Source organism: Ochlerotatus camptorhynchus, unplaced genomic scaffold (assembly GCF_037179485.1).
Source record: "Ochlerotatus camptorhynchus isolate MF236.1 unplaced genomic scaffold, CSIRO-AGI_Acam_v1.1 ptg000102l, whole genome shotgun sequence".
In the NCBI taxonomy this organism is placed as follows: Eukaryota; Metazoa; Arthropoda; class Insecta; order Diptera; family Culicidae; genus Ochlerotatus; species Ochlerotatus camptorhynchus.
The window spans coordinates 217,032-232,839 of NW_027040592.1; positions in this window are offsets into that span (position 1 = coordinate 217,032).

The following is a 15,808-nucleotide window of genomic DNA, read 5'->3' on the forward strand; positions in this document are numbered from 1 at the left end:
GAGACTGAGTGACGTCCATGCCCGACTGGCTGCCAGTTACTTACCACTCTTTGGCCAAACCATGAGCAGAATTGACATCAATCCCGAGATGTTTTTCAGGGCTTCCTCGAAACTCAAGTCGTCGTACAATCCGGGTCCTGACGGAATTCCATCGGCGTTCCTCAAAACGCACTTGGACAGTTTGTTGTTTCCACTGATGCACGTTTTTCAACAGTCTGTGGACATCGGTGTTTTCCCATCCTGTTGGAAGCTAGCGCACATGTTTCCAGTACATAAAAAAGGCAACAAACAGGACGTTGGCAACTACCGTGGCATTACTTCGCTTATCGCTGTTGCTAAATTGTTCGAACTCGTTGTTATGGAACCGTTACTCGCTCACTGTAAGCCGTATATTAGTATCGACCAGCATGGTTTCATGGCTGGTCGCTCCACTGCCACTAAGTTGCTCTGCCTTTCTTCGTACACCTCTAACAGTATGTCGGATCGTGCTCAGACGGATGTCATTAATACTGACTTATCTGCTGCCTTCGATAAATTGAATCACCGCTTATCAATCGCTAAACTGGACAGGCTTGGTATCCACAGCTGCCTTTTGCAATGGTTTCAGTCGTACCTCACCGATCGCTATCTTACTGTTGTCATTGGTGATCACCAGTCCCGTACGTTCGCTGCCACATCCGGCATACCCTAGGGTAGTCACCTAGGACCGCTGATTTTCCTGATTTATTTCAACGACGTGAATCTGGTAATTGAGGGACCACAATTGTCTTACGCAGATGACCTTAAACTCTACCTTCGATTTCACTCTATTGAAGACTGTTGCTTCCTTCAACGTCAGCTGAATGCTTTTGCTGATTGGTGTATTCTGAATCGTATGGAGGTTAACCCGTCCAAATGCTCGGTTATCTTTTTTTCGCGCTAGAAAGATATTATTATGTTCAAGTATGTTTTGTTAGGCACTGAAATTGAGCGCGTCAGCCAAATTAAGGACCTAGGCGTGATTCTGGATACAAAACTCTCTTTCAAGCAGCACATCTCGCACGCCGTCGACAAAGCTTCCAGAATTCTAGGGTTTATCTTTAGGATTGGCAAAGACTTCACGGATATCTACTGCCTTAAATCGTTGTACTTCTCCTTGTCTCGCTCCATATTAGAATACTGCTCGGTTGTCTGGCCTCCTCATTACAACAATGGTGTCGAAAGAGTTGAGCCTGTTCAGCAACGGTTCCTGAGTTATGCGCTACGTAAACTGCCGTGGACGGGTCCCTTCCGATTGCCTAGCTACGAAAGTCGTTTGCAACTGATCCATCTGGAGCGCCTGTCGGTCCGAAGAGATACAGCAAGGGCATTGCTAATTGCGGATATTTTGCAAGGACGCACCGATTGCCCTGTCCTCCTTGAGCAAATTGACATCAATGTTCAACCCCGAGTCCTACGGAATAATTCCATGCTGCGCCTGCTCATACAGCGTGTTCAGCGCAATCGGTGGTTTACAGAGACTCTTCAATAGGGTCTCCGCACTGTTTGGTTTTGACCTGATTCGCCGGAGGTTTTGTTTTAGTACTTTTCATGTTTAGTTTAAGTTACATCATTGGGGCAAATAACGCCTGTTGATGTTCAGTCATATAAATAAATAAATAAATAAATAAATATGAAGTACCTAAGCTCGTTGACGGTCATTCTTTGCTCGACTGTCGTATTTTTCGCTCGAGATCTCGTTTCGATTTTGTTTCGTTTTGTGCTGTCGCGTTGCGCCGTGGAAGTGTCGCCACCTTCTCGTGTTCTGGCAAGTTTACTTAAACTTTCAAACACGAAACAAATGATGCGTAAACGTGCCAATGAGTCAGCAGCGGGCCCTTCAAAGAAGGTGCTAAATGCTTGGGCTCCAACCTGAGGCCGTGTTCCAGATGAACCGGCGTCCCAACCAAAACACCAGCTTCCGGGATCAGTTGTTCCTGGTGCATTTCACGAAGGGAACCACCAGTCTTGCGGCTCTGAGATCCAAAATCCGGAACCTGTTTCAGGTCATCAACAGTTGGGAGCATTACAAACCCCAACATCGTGATGTAACGCAGTGTATGAACTGCCTCTCATATGGCTATGGCACCAAAAAATTGCCACATGAAGACAAACTGCGGCAAGTGTGCTGGAACTCACTCAACTGCGTCCTGTGAGTAAGTCGATGACATCGAGCCAACGTGTATCAACTGCGGTGGAAACCACCAAGCCTCCAATCGCGGATGTCCCAAGCGAGTGGAGTTCATTAATATCCGTCGGAAGGTCACAATCAACAACCAGCTCGGTCGCCTCCGAAATCATCGTTCCCCTCCTGTACTCACGGAAGTCCAGTACCCAGCTCTCCAGCCCCGTCGACATGTTCCGAACCTAGCCCCGCTTCCGCTCAACAACCAACAAGCCAATCCTGTGAGTATCCAAATGGTTCCCAACAGTCGGACAGTTCAGCATCGTCTCGCTGTTTGCTGCGATCCAGCCAATTCCAGGTTCATCCACCGCCCCTGGTTTATCATACGCTGGTGCTGTCTCAGTTGAATCTGTCGACGATTCTCCGTTCACCTCGGAGGAACTTGTGAAACTCGTGGCCGAGGTCATCATCATCATGCGTACCTGCAAGACTCGATCTGAACAGCTTCATGCTGCCTTGTCACTCGTCACCAAGTATGGACCGTGAAGGTATAAAAATTGCAAATTGGAACGCTTGCTCACTGACGAACAAGCATAGAGAGCTACTCGATTTCCTCAACACCAAGGAGGTTGACATTGCTATCATCACCGAGAAGCATTTGAAGCCCGAACTGAACATATTCCTTCCCGACTTCCGGCTCGTCAGACTTGATCGCACCTGCTCTGGAGGTGGAGGAGTGGCCATCGCTGCAAGACGGAACATCAGTTGCCGGCTGCTACCAAACTTCCAGCTGAAAACAATTGAAGCCATCGAAGTGGAGGTGAGCACATCACTTGGCCCAATTACCATCATCGCGGCCTACTGCCCCAAGCAAATCAACAGCAGGGACGGGTCGTCAGTGGCCCTCCGGAAAGACATCATCAAACTCACCCGGAGGAGCGGGAACTTTATCATCTCTGGCGATCCGAACGCAAAACATCAAGCTTGGGGCAACGGTCGGAGCAATAGAAACGGCATCATCCTCAATGAAGACCTGCAAGAGGGCCACTATATCATCTTGGCCTCGGAAGTTGGATCCTCGGTAAACCGATTCGAAGCTTCCCGGTGCAACTATCATCGAGTCAACTGGGCGCAATATCAACACTGCGTCGACACAACCATCGACTACGATGTCCAACCGGGGACGTCCGAAGATGTTGACCGGTGTCTACAAACCATCGAGGAGGCGATTTCCCGGGCCAGGGAACAACACGTGCCAATATCCAGACAGGTGAGTAACACTCTGAACCTTGACAGCCCTACCAAAGATCTCATTAGACTCCGTAACACCATTCGTAGGCAGTACCAGCGTACTGGCCTGCCTAACTTGAAGACCAATTGTAATCGATTAACAAAGATCATTCCGGCCAGGATGGTGGATCTCATAAATAACGATTTTGCTAGTAAGATCCGCTCTCTCCCAGATTGTGCTAAGCCCTTCTGGAAACTTACAAAAATTCTTAAAAAAAAGCCTAGGCCCATTCCACCACTGACCCCACTGGATCGTCCCGGCGACGCAGTGGGTCATATGATAACTCCTGAAGTGAAGGCTGCCGCGATAGGTCAACACTTCGTCAGCTCCCATAATCTCGGACAAAACATCGTCAGCTCTCATGAAGCTGAGGTTGCTGAAAATGCAACCAACTTCCATCAGATTCCTCACGAACTGTTGGCCTATATCAAATCATCTAAAAACATGAAGGCCCCAGGTTTCGACAACATCCTGAATCTGGAACTCAAACACAAACATCTGGCACTGATTTTTAATCAGTGTCTCAGACTTGGCTACTTCCCCTCGTGTTGGAAGTCAGCTAAAGTCATACCCATCCGGAAACCTGGGAAGGATCCGTCCTCTCCTTCAAGTTATTGACCAATCAGCCTTCTCTCAGGTTTATCAAAACTGTTCGAAAGAGCAGTCTACCACCGGCTCCTAACATCTGCCGATGAAAACAACTTGTTACTCGAGGAACAGTTTGTTTCGGAAAGGTCGTTCGACCGTCCACCAGCTGACTAGAGTAATAAACATTCTCAGACGGAACAAGTCTGTTTCGAAAACATCTGCCAAAATTGCAGCAGTACGGTCTTCCAATCTTCCTAGTGAAGATCATAAACAACTATCTATCAGATAGGATGTTCAGAGTCTTTTTCAATGGCATCTCATCGGATGCTTTCCACATTGGTGCGGGTGTTTCACAGAGAAGCATCCTTGGCCCCATCCTATTCAACCTGGTTATGGAGGCGAACCAGCCCAAGGCTGAAAGCCTCCCTAATAAAGATAAATTAATTAATTAATTAATTCAACCTGTTCACCTCCGATATGCCGGCTCTCCCTGATGGTGGATCGTTGTCTCTGTTCGCAGATGACACATCCATCGTCTACAAGGGTAGGGTCATCGGAGCTCTGACTGCCAAACTTCAGAGAGGACTGGACGTCCTGTCTGAATATTTCAACAGGTGGAAGATCCGTATCAACGCGGCAAAGACCCAGGTCATCATATTTCCACCCTCTAAATCTCCCAGACTTGTTCCGTCGGTGAATAATGAGATCTGCCTGAAAGGCACAGTGGTGGAATGGTCGAAAGAGGTAGTCTACCTCGACTTAACACTAGACAACAAGCTGACAAAACCAAAACCAAGTGTAATATCTTGATAAGATCGTTGTATCCACTTATCAACAGGAAGTCAACCCTGGCCCTGAAAAGTAAGCTTATTGTCTACAAACAAATCATCCTTTCTGTAATCGAGTACGGTATGCCAATCTGGGAGAGTTGCGCAAAATGCCATCACCTTAAACTCCAAAGGATCCAGAACAAGATCCTTAGGATGGTCCTAAACAGTCCCCCGCGGACTAGAAATTCTGAGATCCACTTCCTGGCTGGAATTCAAACATTAGAAGAACGGAGATTATTCATCCTGGAAAGGTTCAGATACACCTGTATGAGATCAAATCATCAGATCATACGTGATCTAGCACGTTAGTTTAAGTTATACTCGTAGTTAGGTAGGTTATCACTTTTTTCAATTCAAATAAAACAAATCCCCAAAGGGGTATTCTGTAAACTAGTTGAAAAACGTAAATATTAAATTAGAATATCAAATTAAACAAAGATGAAGAGCCAGATAGGCTAATCAATTAATATGATAAATCAATGTACTACCATAATCAACAGAAAAAAAAAAACATAATTTTACTACTACTACTCGTTGACGGCAGAGTTGATCATTCTCTGCTTGACCATCAAGCTGTAGAGTCCGGTTCTCTTTTCGCTCGCTCTCTCGAGTAGTTCGGTGTTTTAAGTCGGTCATGGTACCCGTCGAGAGTTTTCGCTTTGGCTAGCAACGTGTCGTCAGTTCTCGCCTCTCTTGTGGCCAGCGTTGCCAGTATGCCAGATTTATCTGGATTTCCCAGATTTTTAGTCGTCTTGTCAGATACACAGACAGACCACGTATATTTCCAGATTTTCCCAGATTTTGTAAAAATATCACTGCAATTGATTTAAACTCTAATAAAAAATAAAAAGCCAAACTTGCTACTTTAATTTCAAGCTACTTCTGAGTAGAATTACATCCATCTTTGTTGGCTTTGGGGTCGTGCGGCGTCACCCATCATTTAGTCGTATTGTGAGTGCAACGAAGTGAGGGTTCGATTCCCGCTCCAGCCGGTTCAAATTTTAACAACCTGAAAATTTCCCCACTTTCTAATGGGTGTGGTGTGTTTTCCGTTGTCTAGTGTTAAATATTCAGTCTGTGCAACCTCTGGTTGAAGACGGTGTCAATTGTCTTGACAATGGCATGGATATTTTGAAATCATAAAAATTCTTATGATGAAACTTTAGGAGTATGCTGATACGAATCGTGGGAATAATTTCAATGGAATTCTGTCCAATGATTCTATGCATATTAATTTTAATAAAATTTTAAGCGCAATTTCTGGGAGACTTTCAAAACCATTTTGTCAAAGTACTTGAGTTTAGGTAATACTGAAAAGGATTTCAAAACAATTCTGATCTTACCTAAAAAGCAGTTCAAAGGGAATTATCGGATAGGTCTGAGAAGAGTGTGACGGTCATTCTGAAGAGTGTACCAAGGAAATTGTTAAGAATATTTTAAGAATTTCATAGAGAAAAATGGACACAAATTTGAGCCAATTCTTGCCAGTTTGAGAGAGTTGTGGAATTGGAGAGTGATTTATAAGAGATTACAAGAGGTAATGCTAAGAACTCTTATAATGTTGCTGGAAAAGTTAAGATATTTTCAAGATTATTTTAGGGGAATATATAAAAGAAATATGATGGAATTCTAGAATGATTCAAATTGAACTAAAAAAAAAGGCGAAGATATCATGTGAAGAGTTCCAAGTAAATTCAGACTAACAACAACATTCATGATCTGGGACGCAGGCAAAATATAAACTCCGGAATTTAGAATCATTGCATCCTGATACTTCAAAAATGAAGCTATCAGACTTACATTTTAGTAATATAAGAAAATTATTCTTTGTCATAAAATTATTCGTAATGGTCATGCAAATAGTGGAGTTACCCGTAGTTTAGGTAAACTATGTGTGAGTTCCACGATGTTAGGAATTGATTCCCACTTCAGCCCGGTCAATTTTGCTTCAAAATAAAATTGCCTACTGATCTGCTGGGTATTGTGTGTTGTATGACGTCAAGAATTAAACTGTTAATCTGATCAACCTCAAAGTAATATTAGAATTATTTAAAACAAGTAAAATCTTTAAATTGTTATACTGCATCAAATAGTAAGGACTACATCGACTATTCGTTCAAAAATCTTTGCTTCTCATTCTTTTTAAAAAAGTTACAGTAATCATATTTTCTGCTGTTTTTTACCCACATTTAACTCAATTTTTGAAATGCTGCGTAATAGATATTTGTACTATTTGGGCACACCATGACAATACTTTTCTTTTTTGGATGATTTTAGCAATGCTTACAAGTTATTTGCTTTATATAATTTATTTAAACATGTAATTTAGAACCATTCTAGTATTTTAAATAAATTCCAGATGATCAAACTGACCTTTTTTTACGGGAGAGTGGCACTTCATTTTGATTTCAATTGCATTATATTAAAAAGAGGATTTTTAGGAGCATTCCTGATTTTTCCAGATTTTATATTTTACCTGGTCCAGATTTGTTTGAAAATGACCTGGCAACGCTGCGTTGTGGAAGTCGCTAAATCGGCGGCAACAATTCAGTACCCACATTTCAAAGGGGCGTAATTGATTTTGTAAACAATGACTTTAGCCGTCGATTTCTCGCAAATAAAAGCTCACTCCTCCAAATAAACAATGCTACACACTTAATCTAGCTCGGTAAAATCTCCAACAGCCGATTACCTCGGCATTTACTTTTGCTGATATCTCTGCAAAATATCTGTTTGTTAGCTGATATCTCAGCAAATAGTTATTTGTTAGCTGAGCCTCGGCAATTGTTTTACTGAATCTCAGCAAAATAAATTGCAGAACTACTCGGCTGTTGGAATCTCGGCGAAAAAATTTAAGTGTGTAGCTGGTAGAGAAAACATTCCTCTACCTGCTGGTGTCATTAATTTTCATGCGTGAGCTTTTATTCGCGAGAAATCGACGGCTGAAGCCATTGTTTACAAATACAATTACGCCCCTTTGAAATGTTGGCACGGACTTGAATGCCTCCACTCACCCGTTGAAAAAACAAAAGGTGATGGGTCGCCAAAAGGCCTCGCAAGAAAGCTGGTGCCAGCAACCACACGGAAAGGTTGCTTCAGAGTAATCCGTTCTCGGCACTCCCCGAAGAAGCAGATATAGATCCGGTTGAGAAACGGGAAAAAGTGCCCCCACTGTTCACCTCGACGAAGGAACTCGCGTTGCTCAGGAATGAGCTGGCTAAAAATCAAATCCATCCGCTGTTCAAGCTGTGCTGCACGGGGATCAAAATCTTGTGCTCGACGCTGGCAGACTACAAAGCTGTTGGCACTTTTCTCCAGCTGAACCGGTTTGAGTTCTACACTCACAACGTCCCTGGCAGCAAACCACTGAAAATGGTAAACCGTGGTCTTCCACATCTCCCTGTTGCGGAGATTAAAGCGGAATTGGAACACCTTCGTCTGCAACCAATCAAACTTTTTTCCCATTGCGAGACGTGGTGAAACCAGTGCATTCCTGGACCAGTTGTACCTGGTGCACTTTGATAAGGACTCCACCAGTGTTGCTGCTCTGCGGCTGATTCGCGCGCTGTTCAACATCGTGATTCAGTGGGAGCAGTCTCACCCTCGGCATCGTGACATGACACAGTGCACTAATTGTCTGGCATTTGGGCACGGTACGAATAATTGTCACATGAAGGCTCGTTATGGCAAATGTCCTGCGGCTCACAATACTACCGCCTGCAAGAAGGAAGAAAAGCTGAGCCTAAGTGCGTGAAATGTGATTCCAACTATCTGGGCAGCGGTAGATGTCCCAAGCGAGTGGCCTTCATCCTCAACAGACTTCCACGAGAAACCAACCTGGTCGACACCGCAATAATCGTGCTCCTATTGTCAACATGGACACATTTCCAGTACTTCAGGCTCGTCGTATGGTCCCGAACCTAACACCACTTCCACTAAACCAGCGCCCCCCCCCCGTTGCGAATCCATCATCAGATCAAGCGGGTCCCAGCCACCGTTCAGTTCAGCATCGCCTCACTGATGCTGCGACCCAGCCGAGCCATGGCTCTACTGCCCCGGGATTATCGTACGCCCGTGCTGTGTCAGGTGAGTCAGAAGACAATTCTCCACTCACAAGCGACGAACTAATGATCCTCGTGACTGCGGTGATCATAATCTTGCGCACCACCAAGACACTACCTGAACAGCTTCGTGAAGTTATGACCCTCGTGAAAAAGTATGGACAGTGAAGCCATCATAATAGCCAACTGGAACGTTTGCTCGCTCAAGAGCAAAATTATTGAGTTCGTTGATTTACTCAATGAACATAGCATTGACATCGCTGTCATCACCGAAACACACCTGAAGCCAGAGATAAATGTTCACCTCCTCGATTTTCGGCTCGTAAGGCTAGACCGGACCAGCTCCTGCGGAGGAGGAGTGGCTATCGCATTAAGGAGAAATATTGGCTGTCGACTGCTACCGAGTTTCTAGCTGAAGATGATCGAAGCGGTAGGTGTAGAAGTCTCCACTCCTGTCGGCCCTATTACCATCATTGCGGCCTACTGTCCCAAACAAGTCGCCATCAGGGACGGGTCGGCAGCAGACCTGCGGAGGAACATCATCAGACTAACTCGACGCCGTGAGAAGTACATCATCGCTGGTGACCTGAACGCCAAACACCAGGCTTGGGGCAACAGTCGACGCAACCAAAACGGCACAACCCTGAACGACGACCTGCAAGAGGCTCACTACACCATAATAGTGCTGGACTCTTCCTCCCGCTTAAGCCGGTCTGGCGTACACTCCATCATCGTCATCTTCGTCAGCAACATCTCGCAACCTGTGACCCATCAGGAGCTGAGATCACACCACTATCCGGTGGTGGCCGATGTGATCTCATCCATCAACCGATTCCAAGCTTCCCAACGCAACTACCATCGCGTCAGCTGGGATCAGTTCCAACACTGTGTTGACTCCACTGTTGACTACGGTGTTCTGGATTGTCTGTCTTGAAGACTCATTGTAATTGCATAACAAAAACCATCCAAGCCAGGATGGTGGACCTCAGATATCAGAATTTTGTTAACAGGATCCGCTCCCTCCCAGATTGTGCAAAACCCTTTTGGAAATTAACCAAAATCCTTAAAAATAAGCAAAAACCCATTCCACCACTGACCCCACTGCATAGTCCCGGCGAACCAGTGGTTCATATGATAACTCCTGTTCACCTCCGATATGCCAGCTCTTCCTGAAGGTGGATCGCTGTCTCTGTTCGCAGATGACACATCCATCGTCTTTAAGGGTAGGGTCATCGAAGCTCTGACCGCCAAACTTCAGAGAGATTGATTTCTTTATTATAGAGACTTTCAGCCGTTGGCATCTTCAGAGAGGCTTAAATATCCTGTCAGAATACATCAACAGCTGGAAGATCCGTATCAACGCGGCAATGACCCAGGTCATCATCTTTCCTCATTCCAAATCACCCAGACTTGTTCCGTCTGAGAATAATAACTTCAACTTGAACGGCACAGTGGTGGAATTGTCAAAAGAGGTAGTGTACCTCGGCCTTACACTCGACAGCAAGCTGCTTTTCAGGGAACACATTGACAAAACAACAACCAAATGTAACATCCTGATGAGATCCTTATATCCACTCATTAACAGGCGATCCACTCTGTCCCTGAAAAGCTTGCTGTCTATAATCGAGTAATCCTTCATGTAATAGAATACGGAGTGCCAATCTGGGAGAGTAGCGCAAATTCCGATCACCTCCAATTACAAAGTCTTCAAAGTCTGGTCTTCAGACGCTGGAGTTACGGAGAACAGCTACCATCCAAAGGTTCAGAGATTGCTGTAGGCAATCCGATCAGCTGATCATTAGGAATCTGGCACGTTGGGTTAAGCTTTAGATTAAGTAGGTAGCTTAACAAATTTTTAAATTCAATCAAAACACACCCCCCAAGGGGTATTCTGTAAACGAGCCGAAAACGCAAATATTAAATTAGAATATCAAATGAAACAAAGATGACGAGCCAGGTAGGTTAATCAATTAATATGATAAATCAATGTACTACCATAATCAACAGAAATAAACATAATTTTACTACTACTACTCGTTGAGGGAATTAGACTTCCAGCAAAGGACCACCAGCAGAAGGGATAGTGGCACTAGCGGACCAACAGAGGGAGCAGCAGATTCGTGGAACCGTGACTGAGGCTGGAAACCTCGCTCCAGTCACGACAGAGCATACTTTTGTCCAATAAGTTGTACTGCTATAGTAATTTCCCGGTTAATTTAAAATTTCGATAAACCTCTATCTTCCATTGCAACTAAAACTAGACAACCTGCAAAAACTTGCTCCGGAATAAGTATTCGACAGAAAGCTCCTTCCGCCTCCTTGCTACCTACCTAGCTTATTATGGCCACACCTTCCTGCTTGCACAATCCTGGAACCCAATGGCAAAAAGTGATAAAATTTTGTTAATTTATATAAATTGCCCGGCCCGGGATGCTTCCTGTTCCATCTCCAATCCACTTTAGAACGTTCGGTTCAAGTATTTTGCTACCTACTTAGTGCAGAGAAGTGCCTCTGTTTAGTTTATCGTATCTACGGAGAACTTGTTTCCACTCCAGGCGGAGGCTACACTGCTTCTTATTGCCACTTTTCCACACCCGGCCCGGACCGACCAAACCGGGTTGCTGAGATCGAGAGACGATATTTTAAATTATAGGGTGCTGATGAAGGTGTTTCTGCGCTGGCTGGAGGTCCTGAACGAACGAACGAACGAACGAACAGGAACACACTCCAATCCGAGAGTGTTTATTGCCATTGCTGAGAGTGCTTTTCCACAGACCTACCCTCCCTCCCCCTTAAAACTTCTCGATCCAAGGCGGCGAAGGGCAATTTAGCTCTCAAGAAGTGGCTTTTAGAGGTGAACGTACATACGGCTAATGGGAGTCGTTTTTCGGGGGGTTAGAAACTATTGCTTCGATCACACAATTCGGAAGGAGATAAATCGGATAAACCTTGTACTGAAAACATCAAGCCTACAGCGCCTACTATGTTGAATGTACACAACAGATGAAAAATCGAGAACACAGTTTACCAAAGGTAGTTGAACGTAAACAAATGATGATTTCATTAGGGAGCCATTGATCGGCTGGCACCGATCCAAGACTGCATTGGAAAACCATTGTCCGCTTGTCGTAGCCGCGGGTTTCCCTACGGATGGAAACGAATCACGCCGAGAAGGATAACGAAACGAGCCGTCAATAAAATTTTATGATTTTTATTTGATTACACCAACTTTTTTTTTAGCGCTGCATGTCCTGGATGGTCAGATCTCCCTGTCATCGCCGTTGGGCTAGCAGCAGCAGCAGCAGCACCACCACGTGGATTGCTGTCGCTCATGGTTGATTGCTCCGGCTGTGGTGGATACCGGGAATCAGTTTTCCTCCCGTCTTCACTGCTGAGCTGGGATTGCCGAGAGGATGATAAAAGTCCCCTTAATTTGATTATTGAATGACGATAACGTGATTACAGCTGTCGCAGAAGGAAACACCAGTTGGGCGATTGTGACATTTTGGATCGTCATAGTAGGCATTGATTTAGTTTTTCGTTTGACCGTAAACAACCTATTGTGGTTATTGTAATGCTTGCACGAACCTATGTGGTACTCTCACTCTTAGAGAATAGCCACAGGTAATCCGGTTTCGTTACCAGACTATATTACACCAGGGTTCTGAAAGAAATCTGTAAATCTGTATTTTGCTGTGAAAAATCTATTTTTAAAATCTGTATCTGTCCATAAAAGTGTTTTCGTCAAAGGAATTTTATTGTGAATTTTATTTTAAGAGCATGTATTTCCAATTTATCAAAAAAATAGCATAGCGACTAACAACTACATCACGTTTTAGAGTAGTTTAATACCTGGGGCCTAAAAGGATACGTGCTGAAGTTGATTCAGAACTTCCTTTCGCACGGGATCTTCCTAGTCATCCTGGGGAACTGCCGATCCAAGGTATTTGAGGAGACTGGCGTACCGCAAGGGTCGGTGTTTGCGGTCACCCTTTTCCTTGTTAGGAGGAATGAGGTATTCACGCCGTTGCCGGTCAGGATCCTCATTTTCGTGTATGCGGCAGGGGGGAATTTTGACGAGTTTTGCCTATCATCATCGCCGAGTCAAACGTCAATCTCTTTCCTTCGACATCAGTATATGTTTTACCTGATGCGTGTCATATGCTGAAGTTGGCTAGAAACATATTGTCATCTCAGTCTGTTCTACGCACAATGAATGGTGAGGCAGGACGGGAGTACATAAAAAAGCTGAACGACTTTCAGAATCTTACCGGTTTGAAATTAGCTCCAAAATTATCAGATCATCATATTAGCTTTCAGAACCAGAAAATGAAGGTTGCGCTGGCTGCACAAACACTAAGCAAAAGCGTTTCCGACGCTTTGAGGTTGCTAAAGCAACAAGTCCTGCCTTCAGTGGCTCAGACGCTACCGCAGAGCTAGCAAGTCAAGCTACCGGATTTAAGAAGCCGAAATGCTTCTTCCAGAAATGCTGAAGACGTTGTTGCATCTTCTGGAAGGAATCAAGACGGTTAATGGGAATGTCGCAAATATTCGGCTCGGGAAGAGAGTGAACGGGCTCTCCCATAATCAAATGGCCAGGAGTTAAGGCGATAACGTCCGCTGGGTCCGATGAAAGAGGAGTGAGCGGACGGGAGTTCATAACCCCCTCGATCTGAATGATCAGCGTGTTGAAGTCGTCTATGTTGAGCAGTGTATCTTTCATCACACGGTATATATGGTCCTCCTTGAAGGTCTTCACGGAGGCCTCCCAAAGGCCCCCGAAGTGAGGCGAACGAGCAGGATTGAAATGGAATGTGATTCCATTGTCTGCACAGAACACGAGCAGTCCACTCGAATTGTGCATGTCGTTGAATTTTTGGCGATTCTCCTCCAGAAGACGATTTGCTCCGACAAACGTCCGTGCGTTATCGCAGTAGATGCCGGTTACGCGTCCGCGACGCCCGTCGAGGCGCTTGAGTACGTTCACGAACGCGTCGGACGTGAGACTGTACACCATGTCGATGTGTACTGCTTTAGACGCCATGCACACGAAAATTGCGACGAATACCTTTACCGACGGACCGCGACGATTCGGAATGTTCACGAAGAACGGGCCACAATAATCAACACCGCAGTTGATAAACGCGCGCGACGCCGTTACTCGGGACAGTGGTAATGGTCCCATGATCTGGCAAATGCTCCGTGGTTTGCAGCGGAAGCAGATGATTCACTCCCTGACTATCTTTTTTGCAAAGTCTCGTCCCCGGATTGGCCAATAACGCTGACGCAAAGTCGCAAGAAGTAGTTGTGGCCCTGCATGAAGCATTCGGAGATGAGTCTGCCTGAAGATGAGGTAGGTCAGGTGAGCCTTTTGAGGCAGAACCAGAGGATGCTTGGTGTCATACGGGATGTCGAGATTCTGCAGTCGTCCGGTGATTCGAAGCAAGCCTTGTTGTAACTGTCTGTACTGGGGGCAGCTTGAGCATTCAAGTGCAACAGTGTGTGGTGGCGTTTGTTGGAAGTACGACACGAACCAGCCGTGCAATTTTTCATCAAGTGTGATGATTTCAAACAATTTAGGCAAAGGCCTTGCCTTTTAGCCAATTCAAAGCGGTTTTGTGGCGTAAGCTTCTTAAATTCGTCGCACTGGGACAATGTGTGCGGTTGTTTGCACACACTGCAATTAGGCCAGTTATCACTGTTGGCAGAGTGATACGAGGAGGTTTTTGATCGAGGAGACTTGGACTCGTACCTTGGTTCGGTCTTGAAAACAGGTGGCGAAGACTGGGAGAGCGTAATAGATTGGAGTATGCGAGAGCGCTTTTGAATGAAAGCAACCAATTCATCATATGTTGGCCACATATCATCGTCGAGTTGGTTTTCCAACTTGCTGCTTAATAACTCGACAAGAAAGGAATTCCAGTGATCTCTGGATTCCTCCAATTTTTTCAGCACGCAAATGTGCTTATCGAATTCGTCTGCCAGATTTGACAGCGCCAACGATGATTCTTTACGCACCGAAGAAGTGGACAGCAAAGCCGAAAAGTGTTGCTTTATTAGCAAGCATGGGAAAAATCGTTCCATTTTGCATTCTCAACTCACTCACACGCATACAACATCAGAAACGCATAGCAGCTTGTGCGAGTCGCACTGATTTCGTTCGTATTCGCATTGCTTCTATTTTCTTCGATGAATGCAAAATTGAGCAAAACAGACAGCTGAGCGTAACATGAATGATTCTGAGTGTAGTAGTGTGGATGATTCCTCTCTTATTATTTTTTCCATGCTGAGCCTTTTACGATTGCATTCTGCTGAGTGAGCTGAATGAGAATTTTGCAGAAAGAATCACTTTTTATTTTCTAGCTTTAAACATACATTGACACATTTAAATCGCTATTAATATCGAGAAAACTGTTATACTGTAACACATAAACATAAGCGTCACGCAAATAACTTAAAACTGCTGTGGTCAATTCAACTGATTTAAATCAGTGAGCCAAAAACTATCTGACTCGGCTATTTAAATCGTTAGCATTCGGATATTACGCATTCAATCTGGTTCTCCCTCGATAGAGAAAATTGTTCGGCTGCCTTTCAGTTTATCCTTCTTTCCTTCTACTGCTGTCAGTTCTGAGTCGAGCTGCAGAGTCACTTGGTAGGAAAAATTTACACTCGTTCGGCAATCTCTTTGTAGGCGAGGATGGCTATTTTGATTCTGTGGTGCTCGCGCGAGTGAATGAATTTTCCCATGCTTGTTTATTAGCAGATTCCTGTTGTCAAAACGTTTCTTCAGCAAATCCCACGCGATTACGTAGTTGGCCGCTGAGACTGCTAAAGACTGAACAAGTCGCAAGGCATCTCCTTTTAGTACAGTTTTCAAATACTGGAATTTCTG